This window comes from Rhinolophus sinicus, chromosome 16, assembly GCF_057876585.1.
Source record: "Rhinolophus sinicus isolate RSI-liver-muscle chromosome 16, RSI-T2T, whole genome shotgun sequence".
NCBI lineage: Eukaryota > Metazoa > Chordata > Mammalia > Chiroptera > Rhinolophidae > Rhinolophus > Rhinolophus sinicus.
The window spans coordinates 91,710,494-91,723,519 of record NC_142516.1 but is presented as its reverse complement, the minus strand read 5'-3'; the positions used below and the strand labels follow the sequence as shown (position 1 = coordinate 91,723,519).

The following is a 13,026-nucleotide window of genomic DNA, read 5'->3' as shown; positions in this document are numbered from 1 at the left end:
CCTGCCCCTCTCGTGTAACTGGGCACTGCCCAGGCCATGGTGTTCTGTCTTTGTACAACCCTCCTGGCATCTCCATGCCCCTTCAAAGACAGAGGGTGAAGATTTTCAGAGCCTCATGACAAGTCACAGCCATGGTCCTAGCCTATGAGTGGAAATACCTCTACCTGCCTCGCTGGGACTTTCCACAGCCCGACGTTCCAGTTCTACATGCCTGTGTCACATCAGCTCTGTCCCCAAGGACTGGAACAGACTGACTGACTACTTCCCGGTCTGTTTATTCTTGGCACCCAGACCTGGTGCCTGGGTGCCCCCCTCGTCCCCCTCCCACACCAATGTCAACTGAAAACACTGCCTGAGTGGAACAGAGATAGTGCCATAATTATCCATGTTGTTTTTTTTTTTTTAAATCTTTTCCAAACCAATAGATTTTCCTTTTATGGATGCTAGATTTTTGTTTTTGTTAAATTGGGAACAAATATTTAAGTCTTAATCCATATTCAGGCATTCATTCACATATTTACTTCCTAAGCACTTACACTGTATCAGTACGCACATACATTTGTATGTTTCAACGCCACAGTCCTGTTGGGAGGTGTGATTGTCCCCATTTTACATGTAAGAAATCTGCAGTTTAGAGGTTGCGAGCGACTCATTCACAGAAAGCCATTTAACTGAGGTTTGAAGCCAGATCTCTCGAATCCCAAAACAGCTTTTCCTTACCCCCAATTCACACTGCCCCCAAGCAAATCTCTCTCATTTTACAAGACTGAGGAAGGCCACTAATTGCAATTTTAATTTTTTTTTTTTTTTTAAGTTGGGAACTTAAAAATTTGGGGTAACAGTGTGTTTTTCCAGGACCCATCAACTCCATGTCAAGTCACTGTCTTCAATCTAGTTGTGGAGGGCGCAGCTCACTGGCCCATGTGGGAATCGAACCGGCAACCTTGGTGTTAATAAGCACCACATGCCAACCACTGAGCAAACCGGCTGCCCAAGTTGCAATTTTTTATTAACTTTTTTTACTATAAAGACGTGATAAAACCAAAAAAAACAAACATACCAGCAATAACCCAAAGTAGTTTCAACACATAACAACTCAGTATTCATAATTTACTAGCTCACTCACATCAATAAGTTAAAATTTGTACGTGGTATTTTCCCAGCTTCTCCAGTCGAAATCAGGCTCGCCTTCCATCCCGGCACAGCCCTGGTATTTCTCCTTCCTGTGCAGGTCTGCAGCCCCGCGTAACACGTAACAGATGCTTGCTCTGTGCAGACACTGCGCAGACCAATTTAGGGAGGGGCAAAGGGCAGCATGACCCGAGTTTTCTGCATCACATCCCTTTTGGAGCTATTTCTACTTCCAGTTGTGGCTAGTTCTTTACAATACACTTTTTTGTATTTTGGAATAGTTTTAGATTTAACAGAGCAGTTACAAAGACAGCACAGAAAGTTCTTACCCAGTTTCCCCTAAGGTTAACATCTATATCACTGAGGCTAATGATAACGTCATTTTAAAAAGCGGGTAGCTTTTCTTTCCCTGTGGAGTATGGATGACCACTGGTCGTGGAGCCTTGGCCGCGGTGACCTCTCTGGGCCTCAGCTTTCTCAGTAGGATGGCCTTTGCCAGGCTTTCTTGGGAGGATTAAGCGAGCCGGGTCTGTGAAAACCCCCAGGACAGTGCCCAGCACACTGTTGACTGTGAACCTCTGTAATCAGCCTTGAAGCAAAAGTTTCCATCAAGCTGTATTTAAAACAGGCCTGGGGTCTGAGCCATACCTTAGCGTGTGTTTATTTAATATACTCCATGGACTTGTCTTCCTCCACCTCCCTTTCCTCGTCCTCCCCCAATAAATCCTGTCTGACGAATTCAGGCCAAGGGCAGTTGTTCTCAACAGAGAGATTGTCTGCTGTTCCAGATCGCATCTTTCAAAGTCGTCGGCCGAGCCAGGTGGTCCCAGCCAAGCCAGGATGGACAGCGATGGGTGGCCCATGCATCCTGAATGCCTAAGTGGCAGGCCAATGCTGAACCTGAAGAGACTGCCAAGGTAGCATCGTGTGGAAACCGTGTCCAGGTCGGTGGTGTTAATGGTAATGAGAGGAAGGTGGGGAGAGTGGGGGTTAGGCAGAGCGAGAAGGAGAGAAAACAGACATAATAAGAAAATTTGGGCTCTAGACATTTTCCTCCCCCTCCTTCCTGCTTTATTTTATGTCCCCTGAGCTAGACGCCAAGCTGGCACACATGTTTTCAGAAATGAATAGGACACTTGAAAGTTTCAGAATTAAATTGACACTCTTGAAGGGTACACTTGGTGACCGAGGATGCCTGTGTCTGCTCTCTCACAGATGCCCTCTGAGAGCGGCACCTCCTCTGAGCACATCTCGCCTCACCCACCACGCCTTGGAAGCCAGCAGACGCCTGAAGGGAGCATGGCTGGGGGCTGCGCCTGGGGAATGAGTCTTCTCTTTAAGGCATTCTTTCATGTTTACACCAGTCCATTAAGAAGATTCCACTCGAAATGAGTAGTTGCTAAAACCTCTTAAGAACAACTGTCCATATTCCTTAATTAGCACAAGAGAACTTGAAATAAAATATTTACACCCTCTGACTTATTTTGTCTTCTCTTTTTTTTTTCTTTTTACGGAGAACAAGGTTGTCCTTTAATGCCAGCCTTTCCTTGCGTGCCCAGTTTTTTAATTGGACCACTCCCTGCATTTCGGGCCTTTGGCTGCAAGACCATGTGGGTGGAGGAAGTCGGGGGTGTCTCCTCCTCAGCCAGACTAAGCAGACAGCCAGACGTCGTTGTAAGGCTGCTCAAGTAGAGAGTGAAAGGAGTCACACACAGCCACCCTCAGAAGCAGAGAACAGGTTCCACACCAGGAATCTGAAGACAATTATGGCTAATTTGGAAAATTATTATGTACAGAAGATTCTAGAACTCTAGGTCTTTTTTTCCACATTAAATATAGTTTGAAGTAAGTCAAGATTTGTCATAACCGAGATAGTTCTACCTGCAACCTATTGAGAGTTGACCTATCCTCCAAAACGAGACATAGAAAACATAGGTGTTTCTTGGCACATCTACGGGAGTAGGAAAGGGCTTTGCTCTGCATTCGTAAGTTGCAAACCAGTAACTTTGTAGCCTGTTTCTTCTTTCCTTCTGGGCCGTTGCAAACTCTTATCGGCAAGATCTGTCTGCACTATTCTCTTTCCTTCCCCTTTTATCTTCATATTCCCCTCCTTCTGCCCTTTCTTCTGCAGAGGAGAGAGAAAGGGGAGGAAGTGGTCAAGGGTCACGGAAGAAAAAAGGGACTTTAGGGACAGCTTTGGCCTAGGTCACGACACTGTGTTGCCGCCCTCGTGCAGGGCAGCCATTAATTTCAATCCCCTTAGCTCTGTGAAATGAAAAGATTTGGGTAGATGTTTAAAAAGCTCCTTCCAGGCTTTTCTTCAATCAACATGAGTCCTAGCTTCTCCTCACCGCGCCTTAAGATTTAATACAAGAAGGTGGCGTCCTCAGCTACTTGAGGCCGCTGGAGGCTCGGTGGACTGGACATTTAACACCCAATATTGTCTGTTAACATCAAGCCGTGAGACCATTTGAGAGGAATCTTCACATTTCAAACAAAAGATTTGAGTTCACCAGGTCTCATGCAAAAGACCTGGGTGGAGCTGTCTGTATGCAGATTAGCTCTGCAGCTTAACAGAAGGTAGGAACCACACCGGATGCTCAAAACATAAGTCAACATGGATTACCCTTGAAGACACGCTAAATAATAAGCCAGACACAAAAGGATGAATACTGTGTGATTCCATTTACATGAGGCACCCAGAAGACAAGTTCATAGAGCCAGAGGACAGTGATGGTTACCAGAAGGTGGGGGAGGGAGAATGGGGAGTTCAAGTTCAATGGGGACAGAGTTTCAGTTTAGAAAGATGAAACTTCTGGAGATTGATGGTGGTGGTGGTTGCACACGATGTGAAAGTACTTAATACCACAGAACTACACTTAAAAATGGTAAATGGTTAAAATGGTAAATTTTATGTCATATATATATATATCCACAATAAAAAAGAAAAATGTATAAATCGAAAGGATTTTTATGGTTTATTTATGACTATATAATAAGTGTTTGTTAAAAAATTAAATACAGAGAAGTATAAAAATCAAATGAAAATAACACAATATTCACCAGCCAGATTTAACTACAATTATGATTTCTATCCAGTCTTTTTCCTTTGCATCTATGAATATAATGCATGAAAACTCAATTCTTTGAGTTCAGACTGTATAAGCAGTTACTTGTTCATTTTATTTTTTTCACTTGTGAGCATTTTCCAAGTGATTAAAATGCATTCGGAAGCATAATTGTGATGGCTATATACTAGTTCAGGCATGCTGTAATTTATTTAGCCTTCCCTCTGTTTTTGGACAGTTAGGTTTTTCCAATTTTTTACTTTGTAAATAGCATTAAAGCATTTGTCCTAACTCGCTTTTGTCTGCCTCTGATGATTTCCTTAAGGCAGCTTCCTAGGAACAGAGTACTGGGTCAAAGGACAGGTTACAGTATATTTGAAAAGCTTTTTACTGTGTGTGGGGGGGTGTTTTCAAACTAGTTTCAGAAGCCCTTTACCTCCTGTTCCTTTGGGGACGGTTTGAAGCACCTGTAATCTCAACCTCTTTTTGTTGTTGCTGGCTGAGTGGTCATCAGATTCCTGCCCCCCAAAAACTTTCTTTAAGGAAGCTATATTTGAACTCTGATCATCCCTTAGGCCAAATCTAGACGTCTGAGCAAAGGAAGTCTGTTGGGCAAACCGAATTATACAGTGTCTGGGGTTTTGTTTGTGTAAACAAGGCTTGTATCACAGAGAAAGGTGTGAGGTTCTGGTTAAGCTCCCTGTCCCCAGCTCAGGGGCCCAGCGCAGTCCTGGCTGCTCACTGATGCATCAGACACACTTCCTGCTTTGAAGGAGCAAGGAAAGTGAAACCTTGCTGAGCTTCCTCGGCGGCTGGTACACAAGTGGTGAAATGCAGCCTGGAGAACCTTGGGGAGGTTCTCCCTGCACTAATGTCACTTACTCCTAAGTGACACACACAGACCCACCCTAATAGAGAAAACTGGAACCTCTGATCCTCAGGCAATTTTTGGTTTCGGAAGTCCTCGAGGCTTTGCATCAGAGTCCGCTGCCCGTTTTCTCACCACGTTTGCTCCACTTGTCCTGCATAACTGCTTTCCACGCTTCAGATCTCAGCTGAAATGTGATTTCCGCGTGGAAGTTTTTGCCACCCTCTCAAACTAGCTCAGCACTCCTAACGTGCTTTTCCCCACAGCGCTTTTTAACAAATTGTAATACTAAATTGGGTAATCATTTGATTAATGTATCATTTCATGTTTTCATTCAACAAATATTATTTAGGTGCCTCTGAGTGCCGGGAACTGTACTTCCTCCTGAGATTACAGCGGTGAGCTGTCTTTCTTTGCGGAACTTATAGTCCAGTGGGAAATAAACAAGTGAAAATCGGATCACAATTTTCAATGTGCTATAAAGGGAATGAAGCAAGTGCCAGGACAAAGATTGGTGGAGGGCCCCAATCACACAGAGACCGTGAAGGCCATTTTTAAGATGGGAAGAGTGATAGGAGCCAATCATGCAAAGAGCCAAGAAGAAAGACGGAAGCATGTGAAGGTATAAAAGCCAGGGTGTCGGGGGAACTTGAGGAACTGAAAGGCATGGAGAGTGTTGTGTGTTAATGGAGAGGGACACTCGACGGTGGACAGGGCCAGAGTGGGCAGGAGGAGAGCGACATGGACCCAGGCTCAATGCAGCCGAGACTCACAAAAGTAACAACTGGAGTTGATACTGTGGAGGTTGCTGGTGACCTTAGCGGCGCTTCCCAGCAGCGGCCAGATTGCAGTGGGCTGAGGAGTGAATGGGTGGTGAGGAATTATAACGTGTGTGACACGAAGGGAAGTTTGGGCTGTGCAGGGGAACAGAAAAACTGGGTGGGTGGTGAGATGAGAAGGGCCAAGGGAGAGACTGAAGTTAAAGTTGCTTTTCCTGATTTTCTTTCCTGTTTTGTTCTGTGTTGCTTTGTTTTTGGATGGGGTATAGTAGAGCATGTTTATGAGCTGTGGGGATGACTCAGTGGGGAGAGAGACAGTTGCAACGCTCAGAGAGGCAATAAATGGAGAGCTAAGTCCTTGAGAAGATAAGATGAGATGGTATCCAGAACAGAGATAAAGACTTTTATAGGAGAATCACCACCTCATCAATTTTTTAACACTTTATTATGAAAAATTTCAAACATATGAAAGTACAGAGAACATGAAACCCCATGTTGTCATCACCGCAGCTTCAAAACATGGCCAATGGCGTTTCATCTATAATCCTACTTAATTTATCACCCCTCTCCCAGATTTTTGGGAAACAAATCCAAGACCCCGTGAGGACAGAGCCCCAGAAAGCAGTTTCCAGGCTCTCGGCCTCACGTGGACAGGTGCTGGCTCAGGTAGTAAATGGCCATCAACTGTGATTGGATGGCCATCAACTGTGGCTAGTTGGCTGTCAGCTGTAACCAGTGAGACATTGGCCACTAATATAACTGCCGTGGCTACGCTAGCAGAAAATGGGGCCTAGCAAGAAGATGGTGGCTGAGCTAGCAAGCGCGGGTTGCAGTTAGCAAGTGGGGTCGTTGGCAGAGAGTGGTAGATAGCAGGTTGCAGATAGTGTGGCTCCTGCTTCCTGTGTCTCCAACCCAGCCGCCAGCGAGAATATAGTAGTATGACTCCCCTACCTATGGCTCCGTGGGTGTTCCTTTTGACTTCACCATGTCCTGCGTTCTTATGTGGGGAGCAGGAGCTGAGACCCCGCAGGCCGGCCTGCACGACAAATGGCGCAGCGAACAGGATCCCCTGCATGACACATGGCGTAGTCGGCAGGATATGGTGCCGGCCAAAGCTCTCCAAAGGATGGTGGAGCAGTTTGTGTGTATGAACACTCAGTCTCTGGAAGACCAGGAGTAGCAGCTCCCGGAGAGCTGAACCCCTGTGGAGGAGTAGGAAGACGTGGACGGTTCTCCCACCAGCACAGGAAAAGCCATGCAGCTGCTGGAGAGATGGAGCCCCGTGGAGGGGTGGGAAGATGTGGACGGTTCCCCAAACAGCATAGGCTGGAGAAAGCAAAGGTCCCTGTGGGCTCGGAAGTCCTTGCTGAGGCAGCCCGGATGCGGGACTTGTCCCCGGAGGAAAGGGTTGCTGAGTCCTCTGTGGGAGATGAGGGTGAGGTCAAGGTCATCCCTCACCCCCAGGAGAGCCATGGCGAAATGACTATGGACTATGGGGAATTGCCTTCCATCCCTAATTTAATGGACGGCTTGACTGTTTGGGAACATACCACCATGTAGTGGAACTAGGGCATATTTATTTGCTTTTGTGTCTTGACTGGCCACTGTTGAGAATATGTAAGCACCTTGACTGTGAGTTGCTGTTGTTCCAGCACAGTACCCTGAGAGGCCCAGAGAGAGTGACAGTGCCGTGAGAGCCCTGGCTATGTCCAGGAAGTATGGCTGTGCCCACAGAGAGTGGCAGTGCCCTGAGAGCCCTGGTTGAGTCCAGGAAGTTTGGCTGTGCCCAGAGAGAGTGGCAGTGCCCTGAGAGCCCTGGCTGTGCCCAGGAAGTCGGGATGTTCCCAGAAAGAGTGGCAGTGCCCGGCGAAACTAGTGGTACCCTAAGAAGCCCAGGAAGTCTGGCTGTGCCCAGAAGTACTGGTGGTGCCCTGAGAAACCCTGGCTGTGCCCAGAGAGCCTAGCTGTGTCCAGGATATTGCATTCACCTCCAGGCTCCTCGCACAGGGCCCCTCGCGGAAGACACTTGTCGCGTAGATTGTGAGTCGAGAGCCTGTAGGGGTGGAGTGTGAGGACAGAGCCCCAGAAAGCAGTTTCCAGGCTCTCGGCCTCACATAGACAGGTGCTGGCTCAGGTAGTAAATGGCCATCAACTGATTGCATGGCCATCAGCTGTGGCTAGTTGGCCGTCAGCTGTAACCAGTGAGCCATTGGCCACTAATATAACTGCTGTGGCTACGCTAGCAGAGAAAAAAAATGGGGGCTAGCAAGAAGATGGTGGCTAAGCCTGCAAGCGGTGCAGTGAGGGTTGCGAACTGTGTGGCTCCTGCTTCCTGTGTCTCCAACCCAGCCTCCAGCGAGACCATAGTGGTATGACTCCCCTACCTATGGCTCCGTGGGTGTTCCTTTTGGCCTCACCATATCCTGTGTTCTCTTGTGGGGAGCGGAGCAGAGACCCCGCATGACACCCTGCACGACAAATGGCGCAGCGAGCAGGGTCTCCTGCACGACAGACCCTCTAACATTTTATCTATAAAGTCCTGAATAGTGTCCCTAAAAGTAATGGCTTTTAAAAAATCACAACAAAACTCTTGAGGAATTGAGTGAAGAAATAAAATAGAATTGCTATAGTCAAGCTGCTAAATTACTAAAATCAGGGAGGTAGAGGTATGAGGAAATGGTTCTATTCTTGTTCTAACTAGCCTGGAAACCTAAACTTTTTAACTTCTCAGTCCTGCATCAATACATCCAATCTCCACATAACCCTCTGATTGCCCCCTGAAGGACTAAGGAAAGAATGTTCACATACCCAGATGCCTGACATACAGTGTTCAGATCACCGGCCATCAAGGAGGATTGTCATCTGGCACCAAGCCAGAGGCTAAGAATACCAGACTATTCTTCTCAAGAATATACTTCTTACTGTAAGAACTCTCAGCTTTTCTTTCTTCTTTTGAACACTCTGGGCATTTCCTCATTGTGTTTCCGGTTTGCAAACCCTAAGACCAGTAAATAAATCTTTTTTTATTTCTAGTCAAAGCCTTCAGACTCTTTTTAAGTTCGTTCAACACAATTATCAGACTGAAAAATTAGGAATTTCCTAACATCATCAAATATCCAGTCAGTGTTCAAATTTTCCTGATTGTCTATTATGTATTATTTTTCACAGCTGGCTTGTTCAGACCAAAACCAAACGAAGTGCACACACAGAATGTGGTTGATGTGCTTTTTAAAGTCTCTTTTGATCTATAGGTTCCCCCTCCTTTTTTTCCGTAACATTTGTTAAGAAATCAGGTCTTTTTTTCTATAGAAGTTCTCACATTCTGAATTTTGCTGATTGTACATCCAAGGTGCCATTTAACACATTGTTTTCTCACGTGTACATCCTCTAAACTGTTAGTTCACATCTTATATCTAAAGGATTGTTCAGATTCAGGTCTGATTTTATTTTTTTTGGAGGGAGGGAGAGGCAAGAACACCTTACAGACAGCGCTGTGTCCTCCTATTGCCCCCACATTTGGAGGTACCATGACGCCTGGTCGTCCTGCGACGTGGGATATTGAGATTAGTCCCCTGGTTTGGTGTTGTCAGCTTCTTCCATTCTCTATAAGGTTCCTCATCAGCTTTTTGCTTAATGAGATTAGCGGTTACTGATGACCACTGCCTAGGTCCATTATTTCATTAGGAATTACAAAATAATATTATTCTCATCCTATCATTCTGTTATGGGTTGAATAATCCTCCCCCATAAAAAAAAATCACATGCTGAAACCCTAACCCCCAGTGTCTCAGAATGGGACCTTGTTTGGAAATGGGCTTGCTGCAGATGAAATTAGTGAAGATGATGTCATACTGGAGTAGGGTGAACCCCTTACCCAATGTGACGGGTGTCCTAAAAGAAAGGAGAAATTTGGATACAGAGACAGACACACACACACAGGGAGAACACCATGTAAAGATTGGAATTATGTTGCTACAAGCCAAGGAACTACCAGAAGCTGGGAGAGATGCCTGGAGCAGACCCTTCCCTGTTGCTTTCAGAGGGAATACAGTCCTACTGACACCTTGGTCTTATACTTCCAGATTCCAGACTGTGAGACAATAAATTTCTGTTGTGTAAGGTACTCAGATCCTGGTACTTTGTTACAGCAGTCCTAGGAAACTAATACACATTTCTTCTGCAGTTCGTGATGAGAGTTCTTAAAGAGAGAGGGAAAAACTTTCCCTCATCCTCTTTTCCAAAATGGCAGATTAGGTAAACACTATGCCTACTGCATTCCAAAAACACACCAAAATTACAAATAATTATAGAACAATCAACCTTAAGAATCATCTGAAGACCAGCTGAACAGAACCCCAATAACTAAGGATTTAAAGAAGAGGCCACATTCAGACTGGTAGGAGGGACAGAGATGCAAAACAAGCTGAATGGACTGACCCCAAACCCACAGATACTGGTTGAACATCAGGAGGGACACACGGTGGCAGAGGTCCCCCCGGAAGAAGGAAGCATCCCAACACCACACCGGGCTCCCCAGCCCAGGGGTCCTGTGCCAAGAAAAGGAGTTCCCACAATATCTGGCAGTGAAAATCAGCAAGGACTCTGTCCATCCAGCCCAGTAAGACAGAAGATAGCTGGAAGCCCAGATGCACTCTTAAAGGGCTTGTACACAGACTCACTTGCTTGCAAACACTAACCTGGTCTCCAGTGGAGGGGTAGAAATTTGAAAGGAACCAGAGACATACTGGGAAAGACTGAGTTGTTTGACTTCAGAGCGAGGGCCATTGCCCCAGTGCAGAGCCTGCCTCACGTAGAGCCTCCAGGAAGGCCGTCATCTTTTCTCTGTTCAGCCCTCCCCCAAAGGGTCAAATCTGAGACGGCGCGGGTGTGGTAAAATCCACGTGTGCATACCACCTTGGTGACACCCTGGGTCCCCACACTGCGCAGCTAGTATTGCATCGGCTACTGAGCAGCTGACCCCACCCCACAAGCTGGGGAAGCCTTTTATAGCAGCAGACGGCCTGAGATGACCCGAGACGGCCCTTTGGTGGTGGGCAGTGAGCCGCAACCTGCTCCGCAGCCTCTCCTGGGCAGCTTTCAGGGACCTGCAGCCTGAGGAGAGTGGCTGCTGGCATCAGTATTCTCAGGGTGCTTTTGCAAAATGGTCATGGGCACAGCCCCGGTGCAAGAACCAAAACTGCATTAACTCTGTAAAAAACACCACCCACGCCCCATAGCTCCCTGGAACCCTCCCCAGCCACCTAGAGCTACATTGTTGAGGGCACTTTAGGCACTTGGGTGGCCGGCACTGCCCCACAAGCTGCAGAAGCTTTTTGCAGCAGCGGACAGTCTGTGGCAACTGGGGACTTTTGGTGGTGGGCAGTAAGCCACAACTTGAGCCACAACCTCTCTTGGGCAACTCTCAGGGATCTGCAAGCCTGAGGGAAGTGGTGGCTGGTTGCGGTATTCTTAGAGCATTTTGTGAAGTGGTTATAGGGCAGGCACTGCACAAGAACTGAATCTGTGTTAACCTTGTAAAAGCCACCAGCTATGCCTCGTGACTCCCTGGAACCCCCCACCTCCCCGGGTACATCATTACAGGGACTCTCAACACTGTGTCAACCAGCCCAGCCCACGCACCTAAGGAGGCTCTTTTAATGGCTGAGCCTTACAGGCAGCCAGTAGGTGGCAATAGGCCCAGGGGGCCCTGGGCCTTTTGCTAAGCTGCCCTAGACCCAATACTGGTGGCAGTCAGCTTCGGTTCACAGCGAGGCCATTGCCCCCATGCCTCCAGTTCCAGCAGGCAGCAGCCAACCACATATAGCTTTGTAGCTCCTACAAGGTAGCCATGGGCTGGTCACAGGCAAGACTGAAATTGACCTTCATGGGAGCCCCTCCCAAGAGACATGAGAAACAACACACCCAGAAGCCAGCTTCAGACCACACCAGAGCACTACCTAGTTAGCCCAACAAGTGGCACACCCAAGGGGTGGTCTCAACAGGCACAAGAGCTGGCTGGTGATTCCCTTTTGCAGAGTCAGCCCCCACACAGAAGCTCACACTCTGTGGGCATAGCCAGTCCTCACAGTGAGCCTGGGAGTCAGTGCCACCCACGGACGACTGATGTACCCAAAGCAATGAAAGCTCGACTCAAATAGGAGAACATACGCAATACACTCAAAGGACACTCCTGGAGCACATGCACTAAAGGTCAGGGAGATGTACCATTGGACCACATAAAACACATACTGCATAAGGCCGCCTGGCAGAGACTGAGAAACATAGGAGATCTACCTAATACATGGAAGCACACACATAAAGGCAGCTGGAATGAGGAAATCAGGAAGCATGTCCCAAATAGAAGAACAGGAGAAACTGCAGAAATAGAACTAAATGAAATGGAGGCAACCACCTCACAGATACAGAGTTCAAAACAATGGCTATAAGAATGTTTAAGGAACTTAGTAAGAATTTCAATAAAGAGGTAGTAAGCATAAAGAAGGAAGGACAAAGAAACCATAAAAAAGGAAAGAGTCAGAAATAAAGAATGCAATAACTGAAATGAAGAATGCACTAGAAGGAATCCATAGCAGATTAGATAAAGCAGAGGATTGAATCCACAATTTGGAAGACAAGGTAATAGAAAACAGCAAAAAGAAAAAAAAAAACACAAAAAACAAAGATAGTTTAAGGGATCTGTGGGACAACATCAAGCATAACAACATTCGCATCATAAGAATACCAGAAGGAGAAGAGAGAAAGCAAGGGATTGAGAACCTATTTGAAGTAATAATGACTGAAAATTTCCCTAAGCTGGTGAAGGAAATAAACATAGAAGCCCGGAAAGCACAGAGCATCCCCAACAAGATGAACCAAAACAGGCCCACACCAAGAAACCATAATTAAAATGGCAAAGGTTAAAGACAAAGAGAGAATCCTAAAAGCAGCAAGAGAAAGACAAGTAGTTACCTACAAGGGAGCTCCCATAAGACTGTAAGTTGATTTTGCAAAGGAAACTTTGCAGGCCAGAACGGAGTGTCAGGAAATATTCAAAGTAATGAAACACAAGGGCCTACAAGCAAGTCTACTCTACCCAGCAAAGCTATCACTTAAAATTGAAGGAGAGATGAAGAGCTTACCAGACAAGAAAAACGTAAAGGAGTTCATTACCACAAAGCCA

General features: G+C 46.5%; 1 long non-coding RNA gene across 1 annotated transcript; it reads left to right on the top strand.

Annotated features, from left to right (window-relative positions):
* Nucleotides 1–1,678: 1,678 nt before the first annotated feature.
* LOC141571315 (uncharacterized) lies at nt 1,679–2,609 on the top strand. Its single transcript, XR_012496081.2, has 2 exons — nt 1,679–2,075; nt 2,347–2,609. It is a non-coding gene; the product is annotated as an uncharacterized LOC141571315 (long non-coding RNA).
* The last annotated feature ends 10,417 nt before the right edge of the window (nt 2,610–13,026 follow it).